The sequence below is a fragment of the Oryctolagus cuniculus genome, chromosome 8, assembly GCF_964237555.1.
Source record: "Oryctolagus cuniculus chromosome 8, mOryCun1.1, whole genome shotgun sequence".
In the NCBI taxonomy this organism is placed as follows: domain Eukaryota; kingdom Metazoa; phylum Chordata; class Mammalia; order Lagomorpha; family Leporidae; genus Oryctolagus; species Oryctolagus cuniculus.
The window spans coordinates 130,870,473-130,896,067 of NC_091439.1; the positions used below are offsets into that span (position 1 = coordinate 130,870,473).

At 38.6% G+C, this 25,595-nt stretch overlaps 1 long non-coding RNA gene and 1 pseudogene across 1 annotated transcript in view; both read left to right on the forward strand.

Moving 5' to 3' along the window:
- Positions 1-22,712, forward strand: part of LOC138843603 (uncharacterized) — a 75,604-nt gene extending 52,892 nt beyond the window's left edge. The window contains exon 3 of the long non-coding RNA XR_011378549.1: positions 22,317-22,712. This is a non-coding gene — a long non-coding RNA (uncharacterized lncRNA). The remainder of the gene's footprint in view (positions 1-22,316) is intronic.
- Positions 22,713-23,626: 914 nt separating this feature from the next.
- Positions 23,627-24,956, forward strand: LOC100341407 (oligosaccharyltransferase complex subunit OSTC-like; annotated as a pseudogene).
- Positions 24,957-25,595: the final 639 nt, after the last annotated feature.

Below are 25,595 nucleotides of genomic sequence, written 5' to 3' on the forward strand. Positions count from 1 at the left end.
AGAATCTGGCAAAGGAGCACTTTGAAAAGATAGAAGAAACCCCTAAAAACAATTTTTAAAAGATAAAAAAAACCCACGTTTAGATTGTTGCCCAAAAAAATTGAAATCTATGCATGGTAGTTTTCTCATAATATGCATTTTCCAAAAAACACTTTGAAGAACCTCTCATACTGTACAATACCACTTAATATCATTCAAAAGTCCGATAAAATCACCTTTGGTGAGGAGTCACAGTGGAAACCACTGGAGTTAGCGGTTGAGAGGTGATCCAAGGAAGCCTTGTAGGAGGTTGAAATGTTCTACTGCCTAATGGTTGCAGGAAGGGTAAGAAACACTCCTCAGGTTTTTTTTTTTTTTTCACGTATTTTCGTAATTACAGATTTTGGAACATGAATCCCCCCTACTCTCTCTCCTGACCACATTCTTCCTCCTCCCTCTCCCATTCTCACTTCTAATTTTTACAAAGATCTATTTTCAGTTTACTTAGTGATCATAAAGTTAACCTTACGCTAAATAGAAGAGTTTAAAAAAATGGTATGAAGAAAAAAAACTAACATTCAAAATTTTCCTTAAATATACTCATGTAGTATGGTTTCACATATGCATAAACATGTGCATATTCTACTTTAAGAAAAATACTTGGTACATACATTTCAAGCAAATCTTTGGCTACTTTGTACATTACTGGGTAATGTGTCAAGATGGGGCTGGCTCTGAGGCACAGAGGGTTAGGTCACTGATACATGAAGCTCACAGCCCATATCAGAGCTCTGGTGGAAGTGCCCGCTGCTCAGACTCCAATCTAACTTCCTGCTGGTGCCTCTTGGAAGGCACCATGTAGGAGACTCGGATGGAGTTCCTGCCTCCTGACTTCAGCCTGGTCCAGTCCTGGCCATTGTGACCATTTGCGGGGGGTGACCCAGCAGGTGGAAAAATCTGTCTCTCCCTCTTTCTCTGTCACTCTGCCTTTCAAATAAATAAAAACATCTTGTTTAAAAAGAAAAAAAGCAATGTGTCAGGGAAATTGGGATGACCACTAGGCATTGCTTTCCTCTGCCAGAAGTCTGACACAATCTATATTTTGAAGGAACTGCTAGCAATAATAAGAGCGTAAATAAATTACAATGTAAGCACACATTTTTTCACACTCTGCTACTCTGCACAAAGTAAGGGCAATCTATTTTAAAAATCATCACAGACAACAGACAAGATTGCAGTGTGACTAACGGCCATGTTTGCATACTGTGTGGATGAAGATGTAAGTATACATGAAAAATTCCTGCATTGGTTGTGTTATTAAGAAGTCAGAAACAATCCCAGGTTGGTATTGTAGCTCACAAAGCAGCAAGTATAGGTCATTTTAGATAAAACATCCAAGTTTAGGCCTTCAGATTTGCCACAATTTGAATTAACACAAATATCAGTTCATAACAGAGTACTACCAAAAAGAAACACAAACATCAGATTCACAACAAAAACCAACAGAACCTTTCCAAAATGTCCGTTATTGAACTTATCATATGCTGATTTTACATTCCCTCATCTGAAATGCATAATGAAAAAAAAAAAACCAAGAGATTGATTGAGAAAATGAGAGTAAGAAGAAAGAATAAAAATGATTTGGCATATTTGAAAGGAAGCAAATTGCACTTCTGGAAGTAAAAAGTATCAACACTGAAATAAAAACTCAACTGATTTTTTTTCTGAAAAACTAGTTAAACACAGCAAAAAGAGTTTGAGCCATCTTCAGAAAGTTAGTGGAAAATGCATATCATGGAAAAACTGCCTAGCCTTGAATTTTTCTGCACAGAAATAAATTTATCCTTGAATTCCATTTTCCCAAGAACTTTTTGAAATACCTTCACACTCTATAGAGAAGTTTGAAGAAAATACTTCCAATGAAGAACAGGGAGGTGGAAAATGGAGTAGTTGAGAAACACCAAAGGAAAAAAAAAAGAGGCTAAGGGAGGTATACATCTATAAGTATTTATATATAAGTGTGAATATATATGTACATGTATATAAAAATAGGACATGACCCCACAGATACAGGAAGTATAATGCTGAGACATAGTACACACCTAAGTGAAGAACCTCAAAAATAAGAGAAAATCTGAATTGTAGGAGGAAAGAAAATCAGGTGGCCTAGAACATACAATGTAGCACCATTAGACTAAGAGTAGAGATCTTAAATGCAATAATAGTTTCCAGAGAACAGTGCCAGAATAGCTAAAGTACTAGGAAAGGAATAACTTTCAACCCTAACTTATAATCCCACAAAATTATTTTTTATCACAAAACATGAAATAAAAACATTTTCCCTTGGGGGGGAAGCATGCCATATGGGCATCGGTTCAAGTCCCAGCTGCTGCACTTCCCATTCAGCTTCATGCTGATGCTCCTGAAAGTAATGGAAGACGGCCCAAGTACCTGGGCCCCTGCACCCAAGTGGGAGACCCAGATGAAGCACCTTGCTTTGGCCTGGCTCTGCGTTGGCCAATGTGGCCACCTGGAATCTCTCTCTCTCTCTCTTTCTCTCCTCTCATTCTATGTAACTCTGACTTTTGATACAAATAATAAATCTTGAAAAAAAATCAAATTTTTCCTAAACAAAAACTTAGAAAATATATCACCAAGAGAGATTCATTAAGAGAATCTATGCAATTAAATAAGAAAAAAAATCACAGAAAACTCTGCTATAGGAAAAGGGAAGTTGAGCAAATAAATTGGTAACCCCAGAAGTAAAGGATCAAAGAGTTCATGGAAAATGAAGTTAAAAGATAAGTTTATTTTGATGCAAAATATCTGAAATCCATGTGTAGTTTTTATTTTTTATTTATTTTATTTTTTATACTTTATTTTATTTATTTATTTTTTTAATATGGAGAGAACAGATTTCATGAATTTCAATGGTTCTAAGAGTACAATGAAACTTTCCTCTCTCCCTCCCTCCTCTTTCCTTTGTTCTTTTTAATTTTTTGAACTAATTTTTTGAACATTTTCCATGAACTTTGAAGACATCTCACTTACAAAAATCACTGTAGCAATTATAACTAATAATATGGTTGACTGTCACTGTTGTGGGTGGTTACATTCTGTAAGTCATCACACACAAGTTAAGCAGTGAGCACGGCGCCTGTGAGCTGCTGACCACAATATTTTCATCAGCTTATCAATATATCTTTTTACATGCGTTTGTCTTAAACATTCTTTATAATACGTGTTTCTTATGAATACACACACATTTATTTCTCATGAAGTAATCTTCTGATTATGGCTTTCTGTGTAATGTATTCTATGGCAGCTGGCTTGTACTACATTCACTCTCCCACTCAGTGCACGTACACATGTATGCAGTGCTGTCACACAGTAAAAACACGCAGTGGCACATACTGTACAGTCCTATACAGGAAATACACACGGCACTGTGAATGTGCACTGTACCAAAAAAAATACACTCTTCATGCAAACAATGTTCGGCTTCGGGAATGAAGGAATTGAGGAACCATACCCAGAATACCTTGATGCCATGCACTGTTTTGGTCTAATGTATACCAATCCCTGACCTTTGAAATATTAAAAACTGGGACTTTGGGTCCAGTTGCCTTTTTTTTTTTTTTTTTTGACAGGCAGAGAGGACAGTGAGAGAGAGAGACAGAGAGAAAGGTTTTCCTTTTGCCGTTGGTTCACCCTCCAATGGCCGCCGCGGCCAGCACTCTGTGGCCAGCTAACCGCGCTGATCCAAAGGCAGGAGCCAGGTGCTTCTCCTGGTCTCCCATGTGGGTGCAGGGCCCAAGGACTTGGGCCATCCTCCACTGCACTCCCTGGCCACAGCAGAGAGCTGGCCTGGAAGAGGGGCAACTGGGAAAGAATCCGGCGCCCCGACTGGGACTAAAACCCAGTGTGCCAGCGCCGCAAGGCGGAGGATTAACCTGTTGAGCCACGGCACCAGCCCCAGTTGCTTTATACAGGTTGGTTTGCCAATGACCACAAAGTAGGCCAATGTCATTGGTATTACAAGTCTGCTCTTCCACATAACCCTACTTCTGTGGGACACTTAGTAGGTATTTAGAATGCTTCTACAGCCCACCGATCTCCACAACCTGCCTCACTTGGAAGTTTGACATCTTTACTGCTGAATCACCTGTTGAAATGTGCATCAGCTAACACTATCAAGAAGTGTTTAAAATGCTCCTGAGTGACTTGACTACAAATTTCAGCTTTCAGTTTCACAATAATGCTGTCCATACACTTTTTTCAATCAGTGATCATCTCATGAATCCATAAATTTAACTGCTTTTCCATCTTTTCCGTAGCCCCTTCACATACTACACATCTTCCTTTGCTACTTTTGGGAGTGGTGCCAAGCAAACAGCAGTGGATTTTCCTTTTCCATTTCTTGTATGTAGCATTGAAAGGCAGAGAGATAGAGAGAAAGTCAGAGACAAAGACAAAGGCAACAAACAGGAAGAGAGAGTTCCCAAAATGCCCATAATGGCTGCATCTGGACCAGGCTCCATCCAGGCGCTGGGAACCCAATTAAAGTCTCCGACTTGGTTGGCGGGGGTCCAATTACTTAAACCATCTCTGCTATCCCTTAAGTGTGCATTTGCAGTAAACTGGATTCAAGAGCAAAGCAGGGACTCAAACTTGGGCATTTCAATACAAGACATGGACAACTAACTGGCATCTTAATTGCTAGGCAGAATGGCCACCCTAAACTTATCACTTAATTCCATTTTCCACAATTCCAGTAATTCCACTTTTTGAAGCACCCTAACTTCACACATCCTGCCAGTGAAAAGACATTTTCAAGACAGACAACAGACATCATATAACTATATGTTATCTTCAATACATAAAACTTAGTATCAACAGATATAGGAAGTTTGAAAGTAGAAAGATAGAAAAAAATATCACTGTGTTTCTAAATCTGTATATATGAAATTTGTTTACCTTAAATAAAATCTTTTAAAAAGTCATGAAAAAAAAAGAAAAAAACCCTCAGGGTAACACTAACAATATACTTACAGAGATAATGATAAAACAATTCAGCAGGAGAATGCAACAATTCTAAATGCATAAGCACTCCCAAAGTTTTATAAAGAAAAAAAAAACAAGTGTTTAGTCAAAATGAAAAGTGAATAAATCTAACAGCACAAAACAGTATTTCAAGACAATTTTCTCTGGTACTGATAGATAAAAGTAACAAAAAGTAGCAATAATATGGCATGGAGTAATAAGCAGATCCCGTGAACCAAATAATTTTGAAACAAAACATTTTTCTCAAGTACACAACTGTAAAAATTGAACATTTTAGGTGCCATAAACCAAGGTGAAACAAATATCAAAGGATCTATAAAATATACTTTATACAATTATAATGTAATCAGTCAAACAGATTTAAAACACCATGTATCTGCAAACATAAAAACAGCTTAAACCAATTAAGAGATGAATATATCAGAGTAAAATCAAAATGAATGTTAATCTGGGATAGTCTCAAGATTTTCTGCAAAGTTCAGAAAATCAACAAGAATATATACATGATGCCCCAAACCAGTGAAATAAAAGAGAACACTGTGTGAAACACACACACAAAAATGTAAAACATAAAAAGATAGGTAAAGAATTCCGAATAGTGATTCCCTCTGTGTGGAAGACAGGAGTAAGGAGAAACAAAGTTGTCACTGCTATTGTTTTTTTCACAATAGCTAACAACCTCAAAAATATCCTGTAGTTAGGTTTCATTTACAACTTAAATAATCACTATGTATCTGTTCATGGATGTATTAAATAATAAATAACATTGCAAATAGGTTAAATATAAAAATAAATATTGTTTTCCAGCAGTAATAATTAGGCTGAGGAAATATATAGGCTGAGGAAATATATTTTGGAAATGTGTGTGTGTGTGTGGAGAGAGAGAGAGAGAGAGAAAGAGAGAGAGAGGAATTTTCAGAGAAGCCACAGAATTGAAAACTGTGAAATGTTCCAAAGAATGTGGTATTCTAGATGGTTCTGGAAGACAGAATTTCCTTCCTCCCCTTCACCCAGAAATAAGCCCATCTGCTTCATGGTCCATGATGACAACCGATAGGAATTTTCCCATCCCATAAACACGGACAGGATTCTTCGCTACTGGAGTTCCTACCTGTTATATTCCAAGTTGTGCAGTGGCTGTTGTCAGGCTGTTGCCTAATGGACTTGTTCTGGGCAATCCTGATTCTTTCTTTCCTGTCTATTGGTCACTTCATGGGAGCCACTGGCCCCAACATGGGATCTCTCTTTCATCCTCATGTTTTTTGAGCTCTCCTTTTGTTGTCCTCCACGTGTTTTCTTGAACAATGCTGAAATGTTCTCTTATTTTCATATCTGGATTTAATGCAAGTGTTTTGCGGCTCATAGCAAAGCCTCTGGAACAGTGCTTCACCATCTGCCTGGGCCTTTCAGGGATCACTTTGTGTGGACATGCACAGGTGTACCTCAAAAGTTCATGAAAACAGAAGCAAAACATGTTAATTTTCATGCAAAAACTTCTTGAAATCTATGCATATGAGGAGTCATCATAAAGTTCTTGGAAGGCCAGAACTGGGACATAGTGGGCTAAGTCTCCACCCGAGGTGCTGGAGTCCCATATGGGTATCAATTCATGTCTCGGCTGCTCCTCTTCCAACCCAGCTCTCTGCTGTGGCCTGGGAAAGCAGCAGAAGATGACTCAAGTCCTTGGGCCCCTGCACCCACGTGGGAGACCTGGAAGAAGCTCCTGGCTCCTGGTTTCAGATTGGTTCAGTCCAGCCTTTGTGGCCATCTGGAGAGTGAACGAGCAGATGGAAGACCATTCTCTCTGTTTCTCCCTCTCTCTGTGTGTAACTCCACCTCTCAAACAAATAATATAATAAAATATTTTTTAAAAAAGTTCTTGGAAATGCATATTATGAAAAAAATGTGTGGATTTTAAAACTTTTTGCATCAAAATAAACATCTTTTAATTCTACTTTTCCACAAACTCTTTTAGTACCATTGTATGAAAGCCACATCGTAACTGTCAGGTGATTCACGAGTGGAAAATATTCAAGACAGAGTTCATCAGAGCTCAAAACTACCTCAAATGCTGATTAATGCCTCTTAGCTACTACTTGGATTTGACCAGAGCATTTGATCCAAATGACTCCTGCAGTACTTTACTCAGTTAATGTGACATGAAAAGAAAGGAGAACTAGCTGGCACCGCGGCTCACTAGGCTAATCCTCCACCTGTGGTGCCGGCACCCCGGGTTCTAGTCCCGGTTGAGGCACCAGATTCTGTCCCTGTTGCTCCTCTTCCAGTCCAACTCTCTGCTGTGGCCTGGGAGTGCAGGGGAGGATGGCCCAAGTGCTTGGGCCCTGCACCCCATGGGAGACCAGGAGAAGCACCTGGATCCTGGCTTCGAATTGGTGTTGCTCTAGCTGTATCTGCCATTTGGGGGTGAACCAATGGAAGGAAGACCTTTCTCTCTGTCTCTCTCTCTCTCACTGTCTAACTCTTCCTGTCAAAAAAAGAAAAAAAGAAAAGAAAAGAAAGGAGAACTGATTCGGATAAAGTACGAGCACGCATGCACATATTCTATGACAATTACAATTGAATATTTAACACTCACACATAAAACAGTGCACAAAGTCCACAGGGTATTCCTTCTCTATTCTGTGTGACAAAACTCCTACAAATGCAGTGACTTAAAGCAGCACACATGTTTTTAACCTCACAGTTCCTTGGCTCACCTGGGATCTCTGCTCAGGGTCCAATCCAAGAAGGTTGTCAAAATGTTGGCCAGGTGAAGTGCAGAGTTATCTGCATCCCAGTGCATGGACTTAGCAGGCATCCCAAGTGGCAGCTTAACCAACTGTGGCACAACACCTGTCCCTATCATGCTAATGTTCATCTGGACCCTGTGGCAGCCTCTAAACCTGAGTGAAGCAGCCGCACATCTGTCCAGTGACCCCAAAACCTCACCTGGAGACTTCTTGGGCCACTTCCTTTGTGATCTTTAATCTCCCAGAGCAAAACCTGAGACATTCATCACAGTGTCTTGGAAAAGCTTGTCGCTTTCCTGTACCGCATTCTGTCCTGTCCTGGCTTTCACTTTCAGTAACTCTTAGACACTGACTAGCGTGACAATCCCAAATCACTCCTTGATTCTGTGAGGTGCTGAACAGGAATGGTTCCAATTGGGTGCATCACCTGTGGGCAACTCAGCCTTGCCAGGCACCAAGGGGAACCTTGGTGAATGAGTGAGCCCTGGATGGGCTGCAGATGTCATGTGGTTCCCTCCCTTTCCCAAGTCACCCCACACCAAGACAAAGCAGGTGTTTCCCAGGAGTGACTATGCAGTGTAGAAGCAGCCACTGCTATTTGCCTTGCTCCCTGGAACTGATCGGAGGTTGAAGACAGAACCGTCTGACTTCACCGATTTTGTGAGTGGATGCAAAGGGTCTGTATCCTTGGGAGGTCACCAAATAATCAGCCTCAGCAGAGACTGCTCATGGGAAAGCTTCTTTACTTGTGACCAGTAAAGGGACAGCGGGAAGGCAGACTGCCCTAAGGAAACAGCCTTGCTGAGCAGCAGTTTGCCAGGGCTTTGAAAGCAAGGTGCAGGGGGAGCATCCAGGATGTTAAAAGGGCCCTTCCTGCTCAAGAAACAGACGTCACTGGGAATGGCAAGTTCAAAAATATGCCTCAAAGTGTGTACTTGAAGCTTTAGTACCTTTGAGCACAATGTTGCAAGCTGAGCTCTCCTGGGACATCTGAAGAGGCTAGCCAAAGCAAGACCAGCTCAGATTCTCTGTCCAGAGTCCTCAGCCCCTCTTCTGCCTCAATCCCACACTCTTGATTACAGAATGAGAGTCCCCCACTGAGCAGTCTAAGACAGAATTTCGTATAACATGATGTCGTCACAGGAGGTACCCCAGTAGCATTGTTATGGAACACAAACCAAGGGAGGAGTGGCAGGCAATTGTTTCTGCCATGTTCTGTCGTTGAGAAGGAAGTCACAGGTGCCACCTGCACTCCAGCAATGGGCTTATACGTGGCTCCTTGGGAGGTAGAAAACACTGAGAATCATCCTAGGGCCTGTCTGCTACACCACAGATATGCAGTAAATATTGCCTATTACCTAGCAGTTATACAACATGTTTTGGAATATTTTGGAGAAAATGACTACGTGTTGTTAGGTGTTTATGTGCTACCTTATTGAACACATAAGATGTGAAATTGTTATTATGTCTCCTTAAATCACTTTATTTTTCTCTTATCTTCTTTGGGGGAAAATGATTATGATTTTCACTTTATTTTCTGTACTCCTCATTAAAAGTTATAGTAAATGTATGTTCTGTCTTTTTAAAAATATAATCTTAAGCATATAACTGAAGGCAAGAATAGAATTTTAACTGTTATAGATGTAAAGAATTTTTAATAAAGAAAATCTAATAAATGCAAAATTCCAGATACATTGGTCTTCTATTATAGATCTGAAATTTTCATTTCCAAGAGGTAACCCCAAGGATTCAACCAGAAGTGAATTTAAATTTCCTTCATCCCTCTACAAGGGCCAAATCTCCATAATGGCTCTGCCCTGGATCTGATTCTATTGCTGAGAAAAGACCATCAGATGTGCCATTGGAATATGCCTCTCTTTTCTATAGAGTCTCAGGGGAGTGCTTTTTCCTTGTACCAAGCACGGCAGAAATGACATACTTACACTTCTGTCTCTGTGTCATTTTCATTAGTATAAGTTGGTCCCTCCTGGCAGAGTAATTACTTTGGGGATAAGATAAAAAGTGAAAATGCCATATGGATGTGGTTTTCACATATGAGTGCATTTGATAAAATATCGATTATGGCTTAAATGTTGATTCCAGTGACTTTACAGGTTAAATGACTTGGTAAACTAGTCTGTCCAAAAGGCAGAGCTTCTCTGGGTCAGCAACTAACCCTGTGCCATCATTGTGAAATGACCCATCCTTGTCTTCAGTTAAAACACATTTCCTATTTATGGTAATCATTTTAAGTTTATCTTATATATTGAAAGGCAGACAGACAGAAATAGACAGACACATGGACGAAGAAATCTACAAAGACCTCCCATTTGCTGGTTCACTCCCAAAGCCCTGCATCCCCTGAGGCTGGGCCAGCCTGAAGTCAGGAGCCTGGCACTAAATCTCAGTTCCCACTGTGGGTGGTAGGAACCCAGCTACTAGAGCCATCAACTGCTGCCTCCCAGGGTGTGCATCAGCAGGAAGCTGGAATCAGGACCATGGCTGAGTTTTGGGTTAAGTCACTAGGAATGTGGGTGTCCCAATTAGTGTTGTTACAGCTGGAGGACAAAGTCAGTCCTTGTTCCACACCAAAGAGGAATTTCCATGCAGATGGAAAGAGTGAACAGGAGTGAAGGCTTTACTGAGAGCAGGGAGCCTCCTAACACAGCAGTCAGAAGGGAGCCTCCAAGGGAGGACTTGCCCCTGCCGCTTGGAAATGCAATCTTTTTATCACACAAAAAGATGCTTGGGAAAAAAAAAAGGGTGCCATGTCCAATCAGTGGGGGCAGAAAGGATCATGAGTATACACACTTATGATTGGTCTTTATAGGTAGGGGTTAAAAGCCATTCTAGGGAACATTCAGGGAGACAGGGATAGTAATTGGTACCTATCAGCAAGTCAAGGATAACAACCAGTCAGGGAGCCAGGGTATTGTCCAATCAGCAAGTGGTCTCATTCCTTATCACTGGAGACAGGGAGCATCTCTGTGCTATCTCTAGCAAACACCCAGGTTTTTTGATAAATCTGTGTGTGGCTAGAGGCCATCCCAGGAGGGAACAAGAATAAATTTTCTTTTGAAAAATATGTATGAATTTCAAACTTTTTTGCACCAAAAAATAAATTTATCTTTCAATTACATTTTCTGTGAAATTTTTGAAGCATGTAGATCTCTATATATTCACAGTTTAAGATTATTTGTAAACTTGCAAATACTACTAAATCAATACAACACAACACAATCAAGAAAATGATTTTATAAGCCACATATGATATGGCCATTGACTCATACAATGGAAGTGTACACAATGTGGACAAAAGTATGAGTGGAGCATAAGGACAACAACAACAAAAGCCTCCCAAATAAAACTTAACAGTAATTAGCCTAATGTTAAAATAGCATACAACACTTTGCTTGCTATGAATTATAAGAGTTCTTTTTAACTTTAGTAATATTATATATATATATTATATAGAGATGACATTATATTAGCTCTTCCATTTGAATATGAATCTGTTATGATTTTTAACTAGGTGCTTTTTAAGAAGTGTTATTATTGGATTATATTATTTAAAGGAATATTTCCATTTTCCCATATTGGAGACCTATGAATTCAATCTTCCTCTGCACCCTTCTCCTACCTGTGAACTAATTAGTAATTACAGTCATCTCTCAGTGTCCATGAGAACACGACCCCATGGATACCAAATGCTGCAGATATTCAGATCCCGTAGAAAAAATGTTATAATATTTGCCTATCAAACATGCACATCTTACTGTATACATTTAAATCATCTCTTTCTTATAGTACAATGTAAGTGCTATAGTTGTTTATAGAATAATCACAATAAAAATGATATTTTCTGGGGCCAACGCTGTGGCATATGTAGTAGGTTAAGCCTCCACCTGCAGGGCTGGCATCCCATGTGGGCACTGATTCATTTAAACTACATTTTTAACTTTAGTAATATTACACTATAAATTTAGTAATATTATATTTTATGAATTACCACAGATCATGGAAACAAATGATGTTTATCTTTTTAAGACTGACTTATTTCACTAAGTATAATGGTTTCCAATTGTATCCATTTTGTTGCAAAACACAGGATTTTTTCTCTTGTTTGGTTGAACAGTATTTCATAGTGTATATATACCACATTTTCTTTATCCAGTTAGTGGTTGATGGACATCTGGGTTGATTCCATATCTTAACTGTTGTGGCTTGAGCTGCAATAAACATGGGAGTATAAATAACTCTTTCATGTGCCAATTTCATTTTGTTCAGGTAAGTTCCCAAGAGTGGGATGGCTGGGTCATACGGTAGATATATTTTTACTTGTTTATATTCCCACAAACAGTGGATCAGGGTAGCGTTTTCCCCACATTCTCTTCAGCATTTATTGTTTGTAGATTTCTGTATGAGAGTCAATCTAACTGTAGTGAGGTGAAACTTCATAATGGTTTTTATTTGCATGTCCCAAATAGCCAGGGACCCTTGGCATTTTCTGTGTTTGTTGTATATTGCCTTGATGGTGTTGAGAAATGTCCCTTCTATACCCAATTGGCTTAAGATTTTTATATGAAAGGATGTTGTATTTTATCAAATGATTTCTCTTCATGTATTGAGATAGTCGTAAGGTTTTTATCCTTCAGTTTACTGATTTATTGATTTGTAGATGTTGAACTATCCCTGCATATCAGGGATAAATCCCACTTGATCTGGGTGAATAATCTTTCTTATGTGTTGTTAAATTTGATTAGTTAATGTTTTGTTGAGGATTTTACATCTGTGTTCATCTGGGATATTGGTCTATAGTTCTGTTTATTTGTTATATCTTTTTCTGGTTTTGGAATTAAGGTGATGCTGCCATCATAGAAGGAGTTTGTGGGAATTCTCTCTCTTTGAATTGTTTCAAATATCTTGAAAAGAATTGAAATTAGTTCTTCATTAAATTAAAAGCCTAATCCTCTGCCTTGCAGCGCCGGCACACTGGGTTCTAGTCCCAGTCAGGACGCTGGATTCTGTCCCAGTTGCCCCTCTTCCAGGCCAGCTCTCTGCTGTGGCCAGGGAGTGCAGTGGAGGATGGCCCAAGTGCTTGGGCTCTGCACCCCATGGGAGACCAGGAGAAGCACCTGGCTCCTGCCTTTGGATAGGTGCGGTGCGCCGGCCGCGGCGACCATTGGAGGGTGAACCAATGGCAAAGGAAGACCTTTCTCTCTGTCTCTCTCTCTCACTGTCCACTCTGCCTGTCAAAAAAAAAAAAAATTAAAAGCCTAGTAGAATTCAGTAGTAAAGCAATCCAGTCCTTTACTTTTCTTTTTTGGGAGAGTCTTTATTATTGATTCAATTTCTGTCTCGGTTGTTGGTCTGTTAGGTTTTCTATGCCGTTGTGCCTCAATTTTAGTAGATTTTATGTGTCCAAATAGCTATGCCTATTTTCTAGACTTTCCAATGTGTTGGCATATAGCTGTTTGTGGTATCCGTGATGATTCTTTTTATTTCTCTGGCATCTATTGTTTTCTCCTCTTTTTCATCTCTGATTTTATTGAGTTGGGTCTTTCTTGTTTTGGTTAGTTGGGCCAATGATGCATCAATTTTGTTCATTTTTTTTTTCAAGAAAACATTTCATTGATCTTTTGTAATTTTTGTTTCAATTTTCTTTATTTATTCTCTGATTTTAAATATTTCTTACCTCCTGCTAATTTGGAGTTTGGTTTGTTGTTATTTTTCTAGGTTGTTGGGATGCTTTGACAGCTCATTTATTTGATGATTTTCCATTTTCTTGTTGTAGGCACTAATTATTATAAACTTGCCTCTTAACATTGCTTTTGCTGTATCCCATAAGTCTTGATATATTGTATTATCATCTTCATTTGTTTCCAGGAATTTTTTGACCAAATCATTATTTATCAATGATAACCTTGAATGTAAATGGCCTAAATTCTCCAATTATAAGATACAGGCTGGCTAAATGGATTTTTAAAAAAGACCCATCTATCTGTTTTCTACAAGAAACACACGTCATCAACAAAGGTACATGCAGACTGAAAGTGAAAGCATGGAAAAAGATATTCCAGGCTCTTTCTTACTGAGATGCTTTACGATGTTTTCTATGCTAATTTTAATAACAACATGATTTTTTCTAAATATTTATTTATTGATTTGTAAGGCAGAGTAACAGAGGCAGAAGCAGAGAGAGAGAGAGGTCTTCCACCGGCTGGTTCACTCCCCAAATGGCATCAATGGCCAGGACTGGGCCAGGTCAAAGCCAGAAGCCAGGAGCTTCTTCTGGGTCTACCATACAGGTGCAGGAGCCTTAGCACTTGCACCATTTTCTACTTCTTTCCCAGGCCAAAGCAGAGAGCCACATCAGAAGTAGAGCAACCGGGACTTAAACAGGCACCAATAGGGGATGCTGACATTGCAGGCAGTGGCTTTACTTGCTATGCCACAGTGCCAGACCCCAGAATATATGATCAATAGTTAAGATGAAATGTATGCATCAAGAATGTTCAGCAGATAACAAATAACTTATTAATCTTATAAATACAACACCCAGTACAGAGAGGCATAATTTACTCAAGATCTCACAATCGGTGGTTGGAACATAAGCGTAAGTATACTGTATGCTCAGGTTGGCCTCCATATTATTGTTTGATATTTTAAAGTCTCTTCTAGTTCTAACTACGTAGATAATTCAAAATAGAAAATGGAATTTGAAAATAAGTTCATTTTGTTGTAAATTTTTAAAAAAAAATCCATGCACAGTTTTTCAACAAATACGTTTTCCATGAAATTTGTGAATACCATTTGTAGGCACAGATATGAAAGCATTATGTAACCAAATAAACTTATTTTTAAATTCCATTTCTGATTAACATTGTGAAACATCTTGTCATATGAAATATAGGAAGGCAATAAAAAGTGCAGGATAAAACAAATTAAAAGCAAAACTTTTCAAAAACAAATATTTTTGACAGCCTTTTATAATTCTTTACCACTTCTCATAATACTTATGGAAAAAGTAATGAAATCTAGTTTACCCCATGTCTGACAACCAGAAGACCTAAGTGGAACACTCCCTCACATGACTGAGTGTGGCAAGTTGCTAAGGCAGAACCATTCCTGCAAGACACTGGTCTCTTCTGCAGACTGACATGAGGACCCCCGGGGTCTCTTCTAGTCTCATCTTGACTTCCATAACAGTCTGTTGCCCCAAACCCTCCTTTTTTCAGGGTCAGGCTTCCATGTGGTTCCCTTGCCCATCCTATAGCAGCTTACTACCTATTTCCTTGCATACCATATTTTACTTACTAAAATAATTATACATTTAATGACATCTTGAGATCAGCTTTTCAGCTGACTCAGACTAACAGGATGACTAAGGAAGTCCAGGTTTCAAAACTCTTTCTTGTAATATCCCAACACCAACATTATTGAATGTTTAGTTGATTATAATGAACTGAGTATGGCTCACTTGCAATTTTTATCGCTATTTTCAATTAATAGTGTATATGTTTGAGAAAATGAAGTCCAATATGGATTATGTCAACAATTTGGTGGTTATGTGCTTTATTGTGGTGCTTCTTAGTTAAATAACTTTCCCTGTCATAAGTTGTCATTTCCAGTAAATATTATGATTTTTAACACCCAATCTCATGTAAGAAAGTTCCTCTCATGTAGTTTAATGTGTGGGCTTAGCATCTTAATTGAGAACATGGAAACTGTGATTGATAAAAGAAATGTCAATGTATCAGAAATAATTCATTGGGCTATCGACTGTTTCCCTCTGATCTTCACATTATACTGTGCAGATTCTGAAGCTCTTCTTCAAGAGAAATTAGAGCAGCATCAAGTTCAGGATTTACTATAGGAAGGTTTTTGTTGTAGCTCCATAGTGAAGGTCAATACTAGTGAACAAGGGACTAAGTGTTCACCTGTGGTAAATGCCTCTTTCAGTGGTGTAGTCTACTCCTCTCTCAGTCCCTGAAGATGTTTAAAATAGCTATAAAACAGACCTATATAAAGTAAATGGTAAATGGGAGTTGGACTGCAGAGTCTAATGTTGAGATGGAACCACACTTTCTCCTCTGAAACAATGTAATGGTAAATTTTGACACAAGGAAGACACTGCTGTTGACTTCCAAGTGAGAGAATGCATGCTCATCTGTTTCAAGGATTTTGCAGAGTCAGTTTTAAAACTGGGTAAATTCTGCTGTGTTGATGCAAATCCATAGGCAGTTCTGGCATCTTCCCCCACCTTCAAAACAGGGTCTGGCGCTGTGACCTAGAGGGTAAAGCTGCCACCTGCAGTGCCGGCATCCCATATGGGCGCCAGCTTGAGTCCCAGCTGCTTCACTGCCATCCAGCTCTCTGTTGTGGCCTGGGAGAGCAGAAGATGTCCAAGACCTTGGGCCCCTGCACCCACGTGGGAGACCCAGAAGAAGCTCCTGGTTCCTGGCTTCAGATTGGCGCAGCTCCAGCCATTGCGGCCATCTGGGAAGTGAACCAGTGAATGGAAGGCCTCTCTCTCTCTTTCGCCTCTCCCTCTCTCTATGTGTAACTCTGACTTTCAAATAAATAAATAAATGTTTTAAAAAAAACTCTTAGTAGTGAAGAGAGAAGATATTAAAGTACCAAAAAAGCTTAGAACTATACACAGACACATACAATTACAAAATCCCATCCAAAAGAACTGAATATTTTCTTCCATTTAATTTCTGATGCTTAAATCATCATCATCATCATCATCATCTACACAGGAAATGAACTTTATTTAACTCAAAACATTTGTCTTTTATTCTCTCAGGAAATTCTTATTAGGAAGCTGGTTCTCAGAAGTACACTTTTGCACAAACACCACACACACACACACACATACACACAAATGGTAAGTCAAAGAAGTAAGGAATTTTTCCTTCAATTTGTTAATATGGTTAAATATTCTTCAACCAGTTAACTGTTGCCAAAATTGCTAGATCTGAAACCCTAAGATGCTCAACATCAAAAGAATGAACTGAATTTTAGATGTTGTAAGCCAGTGTCCAATGCCCTGTCATTATTGCCACTTGAATAATATAATCCTTGAGCCCTGTAGAAGATTTAATAGGATTTGACTTGCTTTATTCTCTCTGCTCAATCCCACTGGGACTGTGTTTCAATCTGTCAAATTCTGTATTCTTTTCATGCAACATTCTTTTACTGCTTGTATCATGAATTTGACTCTTGTTCTCTAGGGATCTGAGTGAAACTGCCAGAAGTCATTTTGCCTGTCACCTTTAACAACCATCAGAAAGATGGTACTACATCTTTCTATGATGGGTTTGAGTTTGCACCTGACAAAGCACAGGTGCTGAAAAATACTCACTTTCAATTTACAAGCACTATATATTGACTGCAACCTTGAATCGTTTTGTTCCAAAAATTTGGATCATATTACAGTACACATTCCATATTCTCTTTCTGAAATATTCCGGAGATTTTTTTTCACTACTAGCCATTGATATGAAGAAGTTGATTAAATTAAATGAAGGCTTGTTGGGCGAAGCAAAATTCTTTTGTTGTTCTCACCACAAATTATTGTTCTTTTCCTTATTTTCATTTCAGTTCTTTTCCTTGTAATTCTGTAATCAGAACTGTGCAATATTTAAAATCCTTTAGTCAAAATGTATAATGTCTAAGTGTATTGGCTACTATTTATTAGGTGCTTATTATACATCAGGCATCTTTCTTACTGCTACATAAGGGTACTTCAAAAAATTTTATGGAAAATGGGATGAATGGGTAAGTTTACTTTGGTACAAGGATGTTGAAATTCATGCATATTTTTTTCATAGCACACAAATTCTGTGAACTTCTTATAGACCCTCCATATATGCAATGACTTTATCCTCACCATTACTCTCATGAAGAAAACATTAATTATTCTCAGTTAACGTATTCAAAAATAGTAACTGAGGGGCCAGTGTTATGGTGTAGCAGGGAAAGCCATCACTTGTGATGCTGGAATCCCATTTGGGCACTGGTTCATTAGCCAGCTGCCCTACTTCTCAGATAATGGCCTGGGAAAAGCAGCAGACGAGGGCCCAAGTGTTTGGCACCTGTCACTTAATTTGGAGATGAAGCTTCTGGCTCTTGGCTTCAGCCTGAGTCAGCACTAACTGCCGTGGCCATCTGGGGAGTGAACCAGTGGATGGACAGTCTCTCTCTCTCTCTCCGTGTGTGTGTGTGTCTCTTCCTCTCTCTATAACTCTGACTTTCAAAAAAAATGTATCTTTTTTTAAGAAAAGACAAATAGTTCAGAATTAAAAAGCTTCTTTAGAGTCCCCAAACTTCTTTAGACAGGAAGCAGTTTGGGAAAGGGACTCAGCTCTTACAAAAAAAAAAAAAAAAAAAAAAAAGGAACAATCAAAAGAAAATTTCCCAAAAGCTTTACAAAAAAATAAAAAAGAAAATTTCCCATCTGCTAATATTGATGTCCTAATTTCCATTCCCACTTCACGTTTCCAGGATTCAAGCAGTGGAAAGAGATCTATTGGGGATCGATGCTTGGTATAATGGTTAAGATGCTGTGAGGAGTTAAATGTGTTAATAGGCAGTTAGGCAATATCAAAATTATTATCTGTTTGTGACAAATAGATAAGAATGATAAAAGTGTTAACTGTAACAGAAGCTGGGTGTGGGGTACGTGGGAACTCTTCATTCCACTTCACAATTTTTGTTTGTAAATTTAGAACTATTCTGGGGGACACACTGTGGCATAGTAGGTTAATCCTCCTCCTGCAGTGTCAGCATCCCATATAGACACTGGTTCGAGTCCTGGCTACTCCACTTCGGATCCAGCTCTCTGCTGTGGCCTGGGAAAGCAGAGAAGATGGCCCAACTCTTTGGGCACCTGCACCCATGTGGGAGATCCGGAAGAAGCTCCTGGCTCCTGGCTCCTGGGTTCAGTTCAGCTCAGCTCTGGCTGTTGTGATCATTTTGGGAGTGAACCAGCAGATAGAAGACCTCTCTCTCTCTTTTTCTCTCTCTCTCTTGGCTCTACCTCGCTCTGTAACTATCTTTCAAAAAATAAAATAAAATATTCTGAAGTAAAAAGCTTTAAAAATTAATAAAATAGTGAATATTACCAAAAATGTGCATTATCTATAAACTTTTTGAAGACCCTTCGTATGCATAGATTTATAAATTTTGCTCCAAAGTAAATTTATCTGTTAATTCCTTTTCCAAAGTTTTTGCCTATCTTATATATAGGATACTCATGTTTTGGTAAACGAATACTTACTTTTAATCTTACCTGTAGGAAAATCTTACAAAAAATAGTTTTAGTTTGTTAAGTTGTCCCTTACTTAAGATGTTAACTCATGGCCAGCACCATGGCTCAATAGGCTAATCTTCCACCTGCGGCGACGGCACACCGGGTTCTAGTCCCAACCGGGGAGCCAGATTCTGTCCAGGTTGCCCCTCTTCCAGGCCAGCTCTCTGCTGTGGCCCGGGAGTGCAGTGGAGGATGGCCCAGGTGCTTGGGCCCTGCATCCGCATGGGAGACCAGGAGAAGCACCTGGCTCCTGGCTTTGGATCAGTGCAGTGCACCAGCCACAGTACACCTGCTGCAGTGGCCACTGGAGGGTGAACCAACGGTAAAGGAAGACCTTTCTCTCTCTCTCTCTCTCACTGTCCACTCTGACTGTAAAAAAATTTAAAAAAGATGTTAACTCATATGGAAAAATGCCAAGTTTTCAAAAATAAGTTGTAAAAACTGTCCTTCTATGAAGTGAATACATGAGGTTGAGGCTGGGATGCAGCAAAAGGGGGCAGGCTTTATGAGAGGCCCCTGGGTTTTCCTTCTAGCATCCAGGACATAGGAAATCACTTCAAGCATGCTTTAAAATGTCAGGATAAGAGCAACCTGGAGGGAGGAAGAGCCCACACATCCCACCAATGGTTGACTGGTGCCTCTCATCTAGACACAATCCTCATTGCAATGGACAATCTGTCCACAACAGGCCACAGAGCAGATTTTGTTGCTTGTTGTCATTTTTTAAGCACAGTGAAAGAAAACTGGCCTGAAGCAGAAGAAAGAATGGAGTTATATCCCCAAGTCTTCTGCTAGCAAGTGCTATGATTTCAAGTAAGACACTGAATATTGCTGGGTCTTGGATACTCCACAGCAAACACAGAAGGATAAAAGTTAAATGCAATTAATAAGATAATGCATAAAAGTTATTAAAATTCTGAGGTATTATAATGAGGTCTTCAAGTATTTTACTGCTGTAGGAAACAATGAATAATATAAAACCAACTGAGAGAATCTTGAATTTTCCTAACAGAAAATTGCAGCAATATAAGTCAACATCAATATGCAATAATTTATGGTCATTTTCTTATAAATATCACCACTACTTATATGGCAGACATATTTTTGCTTGGACAAACACAAATTCAGGGCTACTGGGTGCCTCTCTGGTCAGAGAATGAGTCAAAATACATTTATATTTCAGCAATTAAAAAAATCACTGAAAATCCATTTTCTGTGCTGTTTGTGAATCTGCATTTTTTATTTTAAGTACTTCCCTAGTCCTTTCTTCAGTTGCCTATCTACTGCAGTTCCAGTGGGCATTCTCAAAGCTTGATGCAATGTTTTCCATTTGAAAACTGTCACTGACATAACACAGCATTGGTGCCATCTGCCTTAGGTGGCAAATTTGAACTAAACAGCTTTATTGAAGTCTCACCTAGCCCTGAACATAATATTTATTTTTTAAATCCAGGTGCACTGAAAAATGCCTATTTCTACAAGTTTATCAAATTATACAAATATGTTGAATTTATATTAAAACATGTCAGACAAAAACATAAATGCAATAAAAACTCATGCACTTATCTTGATATTTACTAAGATTAACAAAATGTATTGTCAGCCTAACAATTTTCTTGTTCTTTGCACACTGCTTTAGTGTGAGTGAGAAACATGTGTGTATTGTTTCCAGGCATGCATGTGTCAACCGGCCAGGGGAGTCATCTTTTCTTATATGGAAGAAGTTGAAGGGTTGAGCGTTGTCCTTTCAATCTGATAACTACAGCAAAGGCCCTATACTGCCATCACCTGGAATAAACAGAATCAACAAAGGACAACTTATAGGAAGTATAGTATTTAAATTCCAAATTTGTGGGTTTGGTAATCATTTGTCAAGTGACCATAAGCAATGCATTGTCTTAGCCAATGGAATAGTGAAAGGTATCAAAAGAAAAAGAGAGAGACCATGAGAGAGAATATAGTCTTGGGTTATACGTATTTATGATCTCAAATACAAAATACACAAGCTACAATAAAGAAACTATAATTACATCTCATAATCCATGAACTGTAGAAGTTTCATTCCTCTTTCTCTGGAGTAGTTTAATAAAAATATTTTGCAATAATTCTGACTACAGAATGCAGATGGAAACAGCAAAAAGCAAGCAAACTATTCACATTATATCACAGAATTATTTTCAAATTTTGTTATTTGTATTGGTTTGACTTCATTTTTATTATATTTATTAGTTTGAGATAAAGGCAACATTTGACTGTTTATGCTGATTTTACAAAAGCATATAATACAAGACTCATATTTAAAAGGCACACAAAGTTATGATTTGTTGGGAAGAAACAGCACTGCTGCAGAAATAACAATTTGGAGCAAATTCTCAGTGTTGACCAATCATCATTTGTCCAGATAATATGCAGAATAGTCTCTTCCTTGATTTTGAACCTGAAAAGCCTTAATGTTTGGTAGATGATTAACACACAGTCGCAGACATCTGTAATGGAGTGATTGAGGGATGCCTACATAATTGGCAGATCACAACTTCTGGGTGTGTCTGTGAAATGCTCCCAGTGCTGAGAGGAAAGGAGTCACCTGCAAGGAGAGTAGGCATCTGGCTGAATGCAGCTGTGCCAGAGCAGGAAGCTGGGAGGAAGGACAACTCCTTTTCTGGCTCTTCCCTCTGGAACAGGCGTGTGTTTATGCTGTGACTGCCCTCTGGGGATCAGATAGCCCTGCTGGCCTTGGGACTGAGAACCGTGTCCTTGCAGCTGTCTGGGGGCTCTCAGGCTTCAGCCTGGGGTTGGGGCTGCATCACAATCACCCTCCCTGAGTTGGTGGGCTTCCAGCTTCTTGGACTGATTCCCACCACCAGATCCCCAGGCTGCAAGCTTACAGCTGACTACTGTGGAACTCTCCAGCCTTTCACAAACCAATCCAATAGGTCCACACATGAGGGGACTTCAAACTGCCCATGGGAAATTAAATGAAGAGATAGGAATTATGAATACAAAATTTCTCAATGTAACCTCCATCAAGTTCAAGACTTTTTTTTTTTTTAAATGGCGACACCCAAGAAGAAAGTCAACAAGCAAAAATACCTTGAGCATACGGTCAACTCTGCTTGAGACTGGTTCACTTTTGCTTTCTCACAGTCTCACAGGACCACTCCCATGTCTAGGTAACCATAGCTTTGGTTGTGCTTTGTTTGCAGGATTGTACTGGAAAAGCCAAGTTTCATCTCCTGCTACAGTTCTTTGAAGAAATACTTCCAGATGTCTTGGTCCCACTTGAAAGTTTCCATGGAAATCTCTGTGCAGCTGATATGAGCCAACAGTTCTGACACCAGTCAAACAGAAAGTCTGCTCCACTTTACTTTTTCAGTCAGAACTTTATATGCTGAACCAGTTAAGAAATCTATGGCATTGGCCATTGTTTCTGTTGTTCCTCCTCCGTCCTCTTCAATGAAGTCATGGAAAATATTAATTTCTCCTCTCAGGTTGCTCTGTGGGCTGCATCCTCCATGTCATCCCATTCCTTTTTAAAATGAGTTTTCCATTTGTATGCCAACAGTTTATTCAGGACATTGTCGCCATCAGTTTTTCATAAAGCATCAGTAATTTCTCCATTCTTCCACCTATACTTCACCCCAGATTTTAAGTTTGTTCATGTTGCTCTGAGAGGGGCTGTTTTCAAACTGATGTCTTACCCTTAGTCTCAAATTAGGTCCTATTCACATGCGTTATATAGAGTTAGTATGTGAGATTATTTTGATGCAATGATTTTTTTTCATAATATGTGTTTTCTTGAACTTTTTGACCACTCCTATACTCATGTGTGTGAGTATATATTCTTTTTTGCAATGATTATGTATGTTATTTTTAATTTTATTTAAGTTATACAAGTTTCATGCATTTTATATATACAGCCCTAGGAACATAGTGATACTTCCCTCCCCACCTTGCAACTCATGCTCCAACACTTCTTCCTCTTCCCTCTCCCATTCCCATTCTTAATTTTTGCAAAGATCTACTTTCAGTTTACTTAATGATTGTCAGGTTAACCCTATACTAAGGATTAAACAAATAGTGTGAAGGGTTCAACAAATAGTGTGAAGAAACAAGACCAAAACACTGTTTCTCAACAGAATACACAATGGCTGTAAACAATCACTGAATCTCAAAATGTCCACTTCATTTCAATACATTACATTTTAAGGAGATACTAGTTCCCTGGAGAACGCTGACTAATGCAATATCTACTATCCTTTTTAGTACATCATAAACTGCATAGTTTCTTAAATAACCTCAGAGACATAATATAGAAAACCATGGCAGTTGTCTTTTTCAGAATTTTATAATAACACTGAATTTTAAAATGTAGCCTCCTAACCTGAATCGAGTCCACAGCACAGAGCCATTGCAGGCATTTGGGGAGTGAAGAAGCAGATGGTTCTCTCTCTCTCTCTCTCTTCTCTCTCTCCCTCTCCCTCTCCTTTCTTCCCTATGTCCTCCCTCCCTCCCTCCCTCCCTCTTTTTTCTCTTTGTATGGCTCTGTATCTTTAAAACCTAAAGCCGCCGAGATGACTGTGATATTAGGCATATGGATCAAAATGCCTCATTATAGTTTATTTTTCCACATTTAATGTTACTCACTGAAGATCTATACCCCTCTTTCTGTTCTTAGAAGAATACTATAATGACAAATGACTTTAACTGGTTTTTAAAATACACAGAAAATAGTGGTTAAATTTTTAAAGTTTATATGATACAGAAAAACAAGTATCACATCATCTCACGCATATATGGAGTCCAGAAAATAACCTCTCACAGAGGTTAAAAGTGTAATGTTGGTTATGAGAGTTTCAGGAGGGGAGGGAGAAGGGATGGAGTAACGCTGATCTACAAACACTAAGTTAAGGCCAGATGGGATTTTGTCTGGGCCTCTATTATACAATAAGATGACTACTAATAATGCTAATGTGCATATATAACTTTGGAGACATTATATAATATATACATGCTTTGAAACATCACCTACAACTCCATAAATATGTATAATTTGTATACCTGATCAGATTTTTTAACAGTGTTTCTGGGTGGTACACGGGGTTCCAAGCCCAGCACTGTCCCAGCCACCACCAACATGGAGACCTCATACTCAGTCCCATATCTAGTGCTCGAGTGTCCCAGCCTGAAGCTGAAGGAGCCTCCCCAGGTACACATGCCTTTGGCCATGACGATGTACATGCTAGAGGTGGTGTCTACTTCCTCATTACCAGAGGAATAATTTATGATGTGATTGTTGAACCCCCAAGTATTGGCTCTATCACTGATGAGCACACTCAACAAAGGCCAATGACAGAGTTAGTAGATAATATATACTGGAAAGACTAGCACTCAGCTTCCGGGTTGTAATGAGAGGTTTAAGTTTCATAATCACAGATCAATCCAATGCACCAAGCATCCCAAAACTCAATAGATTCTTCTTCACTCATTGGATTTGTCTTCAAGCTATGGAGTTTTTTCATGGTTAGAGCACTCATGAGAATGAAACTGGCTGGTTATCTGATGGGAAAGAGAGCCTTTGAGAAGAAATCAATAGACACTGGATTTGCTCCAGTTTGAAAGATTGCACCAGGACTCTATAAATGATGTGGACAAGAATGATGAGTAGCAGTAAAAGAAGTATCAGGTGAAAGCACAAGAATACTAAAGCTTAGTCTAGAATTTCTCCTTGGTATCAGAGAAGCAAGTTCATCACAGTATTTTTCCACACTGGTCTATACTGATGCACCAATGATAGTAAGTGGAATTTACTTCTTAGTTTTTCATTTCTTAAAGAAAATATGCTCTACTCCAACAACTGTAATATTGAATGAGGGGATTATTCTTTAATAGCCCCCGTATCATTTTTTGAGATGACATTGCTGGTTTTCAGAAATTCATGTGAAATCAGGAAATAAGATCCCATAAACTGAGAATTCTAGAAAGCTGATCAACTTTCCTTACACTGCTTTGTCTTTAAACAGAACATGGAATAATATGTTATTTCAGATATGTATGCATGACTACTTCCTGAACAGAAAATAGAATGAAAGGATCAGAAATAAATAATTTTTCTAATTAAAAATTTTTTAGTTAAAAAATGAGAGAAAAGTTTGTGTGATATTTCAGAGGCAATATTTTCTAGTGGTGTAAAATCTGTAAGTACATTTTGTTACTAAAAATTACAATATGAGGCTTTCTGATTTTCAGAAAATTTGGAAATACATAATTTTAAACAAATGTTCATTTTGTAAGATAAATCTGAAAAAAATCCATGTCTTTAAATTTGTATTTCTATTTTTAAGGCCCAATATAAAAATTTTACTATAGTTTTAAGAAAACTAATTGGCCATATAATGAGTAACATACTGGAGTGCCATGAATACAGTATTTTTATTATGGTATTAAAAGTAAGAAGTAGGTATACGAAGAATAAAATTAAAGAA